We start from the raw sequence: 10,509 nt of genomic DNA, 5'->3' as shown, positions 1-10,509 counted from the left end.
AATACGTTCGTTCGTTTCGTGATGACAAGAAACCCACTTGAAGTAAAAATGTATTCTCAAGACAGATGATATGGGCATTAGCACCTTAATTAAAATAAAGCACAAATAAGACGTTTCAACCTTATGTTAACATAAAGATGACCTAAGAAAGTCAAAACGTTGTTTTGTACTTTTTAAATTAAAGTGCTAATACCTGTACCAGCCGTCTTGAGAATACAGTTTGTTTGGTTTATTACGAGACTGCGAAAAGTACTTTTTTGGTTTAATCATTTGCAATATTAACTGAACTGGACTATTCTAAAGATAAAGTGAATCGCGCTGATATAAGGAAAATAATTAACATCGCAAGTTTGAAATAATTAGGCACATCAGAACGTACAAAAAATGGATGTGGGGTGATGTACAGTTGTAAAACAGTAGAAATTGTCTGACAATCAATAAGAACGTTATAATATTTGACAGTTTCACACAATAAGAAATACTATATTATACACACAAAATATAAATCAAATTGCTGTTTTCTACAAAAGTATTAGTCAAGTCATACAAATAATAGGATCGTTTCCAATAATAACCAGTATACACAATACAAATTGACAAAAGAATACACATGCTCCTCCAATAACTATTTTTTATTTAATATTGAGGGCGGGAGAGTATACATGCTCCTCCAATAACTTCATTACTAATAACATAATGTATAAACTTATTAATGAAGTTATTGGAGGAGTATGTATACTCTCCCGCCCTCAGTGATGTCGAGAAACCCACTTGTTGATAAATTTATATGCAAAAACGGCTCGTTTCCTCTTTACCTCTTTCTTTGTGAACCTGACGATGACCGAAGAAGGTCGAAACGTTGTTCGCTCTTCTATGTAAAATATTTTCTCAACCCAAACGAGCCGTTTTTGCATATAAATTTTTCCCGCCCTCAATATTAAATAAAAAATAGTTGTTGGAGGGGCATGTGTATTCCCCCCTTCCTCAATATTATATACAAGTTGTTAGAGGAGCATATGTACCCTCCTGCCCTTGATATTAAAAAATAGTTATTGGAAGGGCATGTGTACTCTTCCTCCCTCCACTGTGCCCCCCCCCAGTGGTACAGCAATATGTCTGCGGACTTAAAACGCTAGAATCCGGGTTTCGCTACCTGTGGGGGTCAGAGCATAGACAGCCCATTGTATAGCTTTGTGCTTAGTTACAAACAAACAGATCCTCTACTGATATCTGTGATGATCTTACCTAGTGATCACTTGCATGGGACATGATAAGGTTTCCAGTAAATGACTAATAACTTACGATCAGTACACACATGCCGAGTTTCTAGTGATGCTTTATATTTTACTGCCGTAGTGAGCAGTCGCTGGAATACAATTTCGACGTCTGGTAAACGTTACAAAAGAAACTGTTACTAAGGGAACACTTTCGCTTGTTGGTTGTTGTTAAGCTATTTGTGCTCTGACCATCAAAGGTATTGAAAACCAGTTTTTAGCGAGGCTCGTCAAATGTAATGTTACAGAGTATGTTTGTTTGTTTGTTTGAATTTCGCACAAAGCTACTCGAGGGCTATCTGTGCTAGCCGTCCCTAATTTAGCAGTGTAAGACTAGAGAGAAGGCAGCTAGTCATCACCACCCACCGCCAACTCTTGGGCTACTCTTTTACCAACGAATAGTGAGATTGACCGTCACATTATAACGCCCCCACGGCTGAAAGAGCGAGCATGTTTGCCCTGACGGGGATGCAAACCCGCGACCCTCAGATTACGAGTCGCACGCCTTAACACGCTTGGCCATGCGGGTCCAACCTAGTATGAGACTGTGTCTCTCTCACGTCGTCAATTGGAAAAATACATAACAAAATATGATCAGGGTAGAAACACAATGCAATGAATTGAAAAAGGACAAATGTTTACACTGAATGTGTTGATTTGTTTGTAATTAAGCACAAAGCTACACAATGAGGTATCTGTGCTTTGCCCCTCCTCATAAGCTAAGCCAAAAAACAAGTTAAAACCCTTGATGAAGATATCTCCTTGAATATTAATAAAGTTAGAATTTTTTTGAAGTATATTTTTAAAGCAAAATAAATTAATGAAACAGAATATTCTCTTAAAACCGTTAGAATCTTAGTCAAAATAATTTACACAAAATCTCCCAAACAGAAAATATTCCAGCTTTATATATCAAAATTGAAGAGCATTGACAAAGCCAGGCTGCTCACGTCACGCATCTCACATACATTTCTTTCGGCAGCTCGAATTGTGAGAAAGCTTCGAACCACAACACGATTCGCTGAAAGAAAAAGACAGCTAGTTGTCTCTTCACAAGTAAAGTCGTGGTCATCTTACCAGTAGAAGAATACAACTAATAACTAAACAAATGAAGATTAAATGAACAATAAATGGCTAATTCAGAGTGACACTTGAAGAAAAGCTTGGAAAACCAACCTACAGAAATAGCTCTGATGGAAGGTACGATATTTCATTTTCACGGTCGTCCTTTTCACTGGAGCTATATTTAATTTTTGTTTGTTCATCATGAAGGGTCCGCATAAATTATCTATAACAGAAATGCTTAAAGACCACGTAATAGATCATGGTCTTGTGTGCAGCTACAATAAGGAAAAGTTGAACTTGAAAAAAATCGCAGTGTTTAAACTTAAATGAAACAAAAGAAAAATTTCAAAAAGTTTTATATATAAGAAAATGGAGTCGGAAGCATGTGACGTCATCGTGTACCACAATGAGTTAAATGAGCAGAAATTTCAACAGAAATAACCTATACCTCAAAACCATTCATTTTGTCTAGAATTTATTTAACAGAAAGAATGGGGTACACTTATAATTTATTTAACAAAAATAAAATGTACCCAAAATATACTTAATGTAGGAAATAAATAACCCTACCCACAGGGGGGCTGGCAGCTTATCCCCAATATAAAGGTGAATCAGAGAGCAAATTAGATTTATTTATGTACGAGTACTTCCTAATTTATAAAAGTTATACCTTAACTTTCGTGTCTATTTATTTGTTGTTCGTGTTCTCATCTTTAAGTTTTTAAATCCTAATATGGTAAAAAAGTTAGTTGTTATGGCTGACGAGATAATAGCATTTTTATATCTGTAACTTAATGTTGTTTTATAGAAAAAAAGTTATCTATGATCCACAGCCTTCTTGTCTCGCAGTCCATCACTCGAGTGAAAGGAACGATTTTAACAATAAAAATTTATCGCTCTTTTTCTAATATGATCAGTCAGTGAGTTTGAACTCGTGGATTATATTTCTTTTTCAAGTGATTTTCAACATAATTTATTTTCTAAAGTTTCGCTTGCTGTTGCTTCGTTTTGCCCGAAACTGCCGCACAATCAATGCCTGCAATTACCAGTACTTTAAATGTTTTTAAACCTCCATTTGCAGAAATATATATTTCTAAAAACAGCTGACCTTCGTAATATTAATCCTACACATCAAGATTATAAAAACGCAATATTAATACATTTAACTAGTTCTTTTTTCTCTAAAAGTATTAGAAATAAACATATAAGCTAAGAAAATAAATGGAACCCTTATGATTAACAGAATATTTCATTCAAAGTCAACATTTTTCAAATTGATTCCTATTACGAGGGGCCAAGCATGGATAGGTAGTTAAGGCACTCGATTCGTAATCCGAGCTTCGCGGGTTCGAACCCCCGTAACACCAAATATGCTCGTCCTTTCAGCCGTGTTTGCGTTGTAATGTTATGGTCAATCCCACTATTCGTTGGTACAAGAGTAGCCAAAGAGTTGGTGGTGGGTGGTGATGACTAGCTGCTTTCCCTCTAGTCTTACACTGCTAAATTTGGGACGGCTAGCGCAGATAGCCCTCGTTTAGCTTTGCGCGAAATTCAAACCAACCCTAATTTGAGATATAAAGCGTTATTTTTAATCGGCGAGACACGTGTAAAGAAATATCACTATTTTAGTCCAACGTGATAATAATAGTGAAATTACCGCATAATTAGCTTAAATTTATAGTGATATCTCAAATCTACGTTTTGTGGTAATGAAATGCACTTGAAATGAATCGTTTCGTGACTTCTACATTTAGAAAAGTATTTATGACAGTTATGTTTTATTTACCTATAAATCCACAGAGTTTTATTCATTATCATTTTATAAAACATGGGTTTTATTAAAAAAAAAAGGAAGGCCTGGCATGGCCGAGCGCGTAAGGCGTGCGACTCGTAATCCGAGGTTCGCGCCCGCGTCGCGCTAAACATGCTCGCCCTCCCAGCCGTGGGGGCGTTATAATGTGACGGTCAATCCCACTATTCGTTGGTACAAGAGTAGCCCAAGAGTTGGCGGTGGGTAGTGATGACTAGCCGCCTTCCCTCTAGTCTTACACTGCTAAATTAGGGACGGCTAGCACAGATAGCCCTCGAGTAGCTTTGTGCGAAATTCCAAAACAAACAAACAAAAAAAACATGAAACATATTGATGAAACCATTCTCTAAACTAGTTCCCTCTAGTGGCGGTTTAATATATTAAAAATATTATATTAACATGAGTCCCATACTTTAACTATGTATATAAAATGCAACGTGTTAAATAGAAAACACATTTGAAATCATACAAAAAGAAATTTTTTGTAATAATGGAAAACAGTATTGTCAGTGACGATGACGTGTCAACAATATTTCGTGATGACAAGAAAATCCACTTGTAGAGAAAATTATATATGTAAAAATAGCTGGTATTGGTAGATGAATACCATGTAGAGAAGCGAACAACGTTTCGACCTTCTTCAGTCATCGTCAGGTTCACAAAGAAAGAAAGAGGTAACTGACCGATAGCTGACCACATGTTTGAAGGCGGTCGTGTAATTTAGTGTAGGAATGTAGAGGGCGTGTTTAGATGTTGGATATATTTATTAATATAGGTATAAAGGTGGAATTTGTATTGGTTTATTTTGGGTTTGAATTGTTGTATAAGTAATGCTTCTTTAATTTTGCGTTTGTTTATATTTGCTTCTTTATTTAATATTTGGGTGTTTTCTATGGTTATGTTGTGTTTATTTGATTTGCAGTGTTCGAAAACATGTGAAGATGACTTTTTGTGTTCTTTGAATCTGGTTTCCATTTTTCTACTTGTTTCTCCAATATAGAAGCCGTGGCAGTTATCACATTGTATTTAATGAATAATGTTGGTGTTGTGCTTGCCAGTGTAGTTTTCATATAGTATAGACCTCAGTTTTTTGCCTAGTTTTTGAATAAATTTGGCATTAACTGGAATGTCATATTTTGTTACTAGTTTTTGCCAAATGTTGGTTATTTTTCTGCTGATGTCGGGAATATATGGTATGCAGCAGTATATAGTTTCGTGATTTTTTAAATCGTGAGATATATTTACTTTTGTTGGTTGATTTTGCATTCTGTCTAGATGTGTGCGTATAATGTTTTCTATGGTTTGTGGAGGAAACTTATTGATGTTGATGAAGTATTGTTTTATTTTATCTAATTCGTTGTTAATTTTATCTGGTGAGCATAGTTTTATGGCTGTGTTTATTTGGTTTCTTAGTATGTTGAGTTTTTGTTTTGTTTCATGTGCTGAGTCCCAAGGAATGTATAGTCCAGTATGGGTGATTTTTCGGTGGATTTCTGTTTTGAATTGTGTGTCGGTTCTTGTAATTTTGAGGTTAAGAAATGATATTTGATTGCTTTCTTCCTGTTCACATGTGAAGTTAATGTTGGGATGTATAGAATTAATATGGTTGGAAAAATTAAGTGCATGTTCTATAGATGTGAATCCCGCAATCGTATCGTCTACATATCTGTAGCAGTATAATGGTGGGTGTGTAGTTGTAAAATAAAAAAAATATATTCTTTAATCGCTAATAAGTGATTGATCAAAATCACACTCAAATTTATTTTACAACTGTGTGTTTTTTATTTTCTTGTTTATAAGATTATAATATTCTATTTATCACTGACTATTGTAAAGTTACACAATGGGCTATCTGCCCTTTGTCCACCACAAGAAATCAAAAGCCAAATTTTAATAGTGTATGTCTATAAATATACCAATGAGCCTTTTTATATTTACATCTTTTTATATGTAATGATAAACTGTGTGATTATGAAAAACACGAGTGAATAAGGTCACAAAGCTGTGTTTTATCACAATGTAGTAGTGGGCAACCTTTGCTCGATTATGAAGAAATTAGATTGTGAAAAATTAAACATAAATCACTTGTGTGAGCCCTCACATAACACCTTAAGTTTAGTATACAACAAATATAATTAGTTTTAAGGTTTCAAACTTACATATTATCAAATAGTCACAGAACTTTCGCGCGGCGCAACATATCATAAATTATTTTACCCAACGTTTTGAGATACAAAGAATATTATCATAATTTTTATATTTTATTTCATTATACACAACTCGTACCAATAATTCCCGGCATGGCCAGGTGGGTTAAGACGTTCGATTCGTAATCTGAGGGTCGGGAGTTTGAGTCCCCGTCGCACCAAACATGCTCTCCCTTTCGGCTGTGGGAGCGTTATAATGTGATGGTCAATCCTACTATTCGTTAGTAAAAGAGTATTTCAATAGGTGGTGGTGGGTGGTGATGACTAGCTGCCTTCCCTCTTGTCTTACACTACTAAATTATGGACGGATATCGCAGATAGCCCTCGTGTAGCTTTGCCCGAAATTCCAAAACAAACAAATAAACGTACCATAAAACAGGAATATTTATATTAAAAAACATATTGTAGTGGTTGTATTTTAGATATAGGTTTTATGTAATGGAATAACTCTACTGAATAACGGAAAAATTGATACTATCTATTACACAGCAGCACTGTATTTCTATAAATAACTGTGTTCGTAAGAGTGGGAGAAAGTGATTAGATACACAAAACAGTATTTGTTATAATGTGATGACGTGAAACTCACTTGAAGTAAAAATTTATCTCAAGGCAGCTGGTACAGATTTTTTTTTTTTTTTAAATGAAAGCAGAGAACAACGTTTCGACCTTCTTAGGTCAACTTCGGTTAACAAAGAGAGAATTTGCAACTGACCGTTTTCCGAACATACATGTATGTCTTAGGGACGAAAGTGTAAACGGGTACAAGCTTGTAGGGGGCGTTGCAGGTGGATGTTAGGTTATTAATTAGTACGGGTATAAAGGTGTTCCTTTATATTGGTTTAATTTTGGCTTTAGTCGTTCTATAAGTAGAGCTTCTTTGGTTTCCTTATATTTGTTTCTCTTCTTACGAAAAAAAGATCCGCCACAACAACAAAAAAAACTATCATAGATTAAAAATACCTTTTTTCCAACTAATTAGGCCGATATAATTTACCAAGTGTTTAAACCCCACTTAACAAGCAACGTCGAATTTACCTAGAGAAAATAGCACTGCTAAAACCATTTCTAATCAAAGGTAAGCTGAGACCTTATATATCACTTGACCTATCACTGAAAGATACTGGTTTCTGTTTTCTTGCATAATGTACAGTATTACAGCCATTCGCCAATGGGCAGAATAAATGTTATCTCCAAGAAAGACAAATAGAATAAAACCAACTTTATTCTCTTGAAAAAGTATTATGTTAAAACAATATATACACATAACAACTGATTAATTATAAATTAAAACGGAATACACAATAGCCGCGACACTTGAAACCTTTTTTCTAGACAAGATTACTGTTAATTTATCTGTGAATTATTTTCCCCTTTTCATTAGTTATACTTTTGTGTTAATGGGGCATGCATATATCGGATTCGATTTTATTACTCATTACAATCTCGAGCAGCGTACCCTCAAATTAAAATTCTTTATGCATGATTTGAAGTACATTCTTTATCTATGGGACCTTTGGCGTGGTCAAATACATCAATCGAAAGGGTTTGATCTCTGAAGTCCAAAACAGTAATTATATTTCAAATTGGTCAAGAGATGACTGACCTGTGAGTTAAAAGTAAGTTCATACTTGAAGAAAAAAAAACAACTCTGGGTCACTCTATGAGCCGGTATGCTGCGAAAAAAAAAATGGCTTGGTTTGTTTTGAACTTTGCGCAAAGCTACCCGAAGACTATCTGCGCTAGCCGTCCGTAATTTAATAGTGTGAGATTAGAGCAATGGTTCTTAACCTGGATTCAATCGAACCAGAGGGGTGCGGTGAGTCAGTCTTAGGGGTTCGGCGGAGGTCAAGACACACACACTGTGTGTGTGCCCGTTTCGTTCCCCCACTCGTATGATTCGTGACGTCATGCTCCATTTGGCTATCATTGGCTGCGGCTGATTACGTCACATCACTATGCCTTAATATCTGAGCTGCAGGGAACTGCATTTAGCAGTCGACTTGTGACTGTAGTAATCGTGTGTCATTTATGATTTTTTCTTAATCTTTCATTCCTTTCATACTAACTATGTCGAGCAAAAACAGAAAGTGGTCGGACGAATACGTAAACATGGATTCACGTGTATAACGGAACATGATGGGAGTCAGCGTCCTCAATGCATGATTTGCAATGCCAAGTTGAGCAATTCTAGTCTAGCACCGGCAAAACTAAGAGAACACTCCCTAAAGCTGCATAGAGATGGGAAATACAAAAACAAATGTTTGCTGAATTCAAGGTAAAGAGAGCCAGGTTCGATGAAAAGGCTACTTTGCCTCTTCTCGGCTTTGTACCCATTGACAAACTGATCCTCACAGCATTGTACGAAGTTGCGTACTTGATCGCAAAGCAGAGCAAACCACACACCATTGGTGAAGCACTCGTAAAACCAGCTGCGTTGAAGATGGCGAATATCATGCTGGGAAAAGCTGATGAAAATAAGTTATCCCAAATTCCTCTTTCAAATGACATCATCAGCAGCAGAATAGATGACATGAGCGATGACATCTTGGCTCAAGTAGTTGCAGATCTGATTTCAAGCCCAGCAAAATTCAGCCTTCAACTCAACGAGACCACCAACGTTTCCAATCTCGGCCAGCTTGTATTCGTGCGCTATGTGAAGAACGACGAGATAAAAGAAGATTTTTTATTTTTAAGCGTTTTATAACAACAACTAAGGCAGCCGACGTAAAAAAAACTTGTGGATAACTTCTTCAGAGACAACGATCTTTCGTGGGATATGGTTTCTGCAGTTTGTTCGGACGGAGCTCCAGTCATGCTGGGACAAAACTCTGGTTTTGTTGCGCTGGTGAAAGCAGATGCACCAAACATCATTGTAACGCACTGTGTTTTGCACAGGCATGCATTGGCAACCAAAACCTTGCCTTCAAAACTAGCAGAAGTATTAAAAATTGTAGTGGAATGTGTGAACTTTGTGCGAAATAGTGCCCTGAAGCACCGCATCTTCAAAGAGCTGTGTAATGAAATGGGCTCTGAATTTGAGGTACTTCTGTACCATTCTAACTTTCGGTGGTTATCCTGGGGAAATGTGCTGAATCGTGTTTTTGCCATGTCTGTGGAATTATCCCTGTCTTTGCGAGAGCACCAACATTGTTATGCAGATTGCTTCGAAAAATTTGAGTTCATTCTAATTTTGGCGTAGATGGTCGATATCTTCAATGCTCTCAATCATCACAATCAACAGATGCAGAATGGTAGAGTCAACATCATCGAAGCGGAAGAAAACCTGAAGGCTTTTCAAAAAAAGCTACAGTTATGGAAACGACGAACAGAGAATGATAATTTTGCGAATTTTCCCCTGCTGGACGATTGTGTAAGTAAGATCGAAGATCGATGAAATCATTGAACTTCAGCAGATCCAGGTTCAACAGCAACTTTTCAGAATAACAACGCTCTCAAAGTTTTGTTGTCACCAAATCGTAACGTACCCTCTTATTGCTAAGAAATCCCTCAAGATATTCATACCATTTGTTGCAACGTATCTTTGCGAGCAATCCTTTTCGAGGATGGTAGACATAAAAACGAAGAAAAAGAACAGACTTTGTTGCGAAAATGATATGAAAGTGGCACTTGCCAAGGTGAAGCCACGCATTTCTGAACTTGTCTCTAAAAGGCAACAGCAAAAGTCCCACTGATTTGTAGTAAACATTCATTGAGTTGTGTTTTTGTTTTTGTTCATGTTTTGTTGGTTTTGTTCTTTGAACACAGTGATATTATGTGCAAGTGATGCATGATTCATTTTGTGCACTAATAAAATATCTACTTATCTTTTGAATTTGAAAAAAAAAATCATATTTTATTTTTCCAATTACGAAAAGTTCAGTGAATGTAAGTACGAAACTTCCGGGGCTCAGTACCTCCAACAAAGTTAAGAACCACTGGATTAGAGGATTGTTTGTTTGTTTGTTTTTGAATTTCGCACAAAGCTACTCGAGGGCTAGCTGTGCTAGCCGTCCCTAATTTAACAGTGTAAGACTAGAGGGAAGGCAGCTAGTCATCACCACCCACTGCCAACTCTTGGGCTACCCTTTTACCAACGAATAGTGGGATTGAGCGTCACATTATAACGCCCTCATGGCTGAAAGGACGAGCA

This window comes from Tachypleus tridentatus, chromosome 6, assembly GCF_004210375.1.
Source record: "Tachypleus tridentatus isolate NWPU-2018 chromosome 6, ASM421037v1, whole genome shotgun sequence".
NCBI classification, from domain to species: Eukaryota; Metazoa; Arthropoda; class Merostomata; order Xiphosura; family Limulidae; genus Tachypleus; species Tachypleus tridentatus.
The sequence above is the reverse complement of the archived record's forward strand: the minus strand, read 5'-3'. Positions refer to the sequence as shown.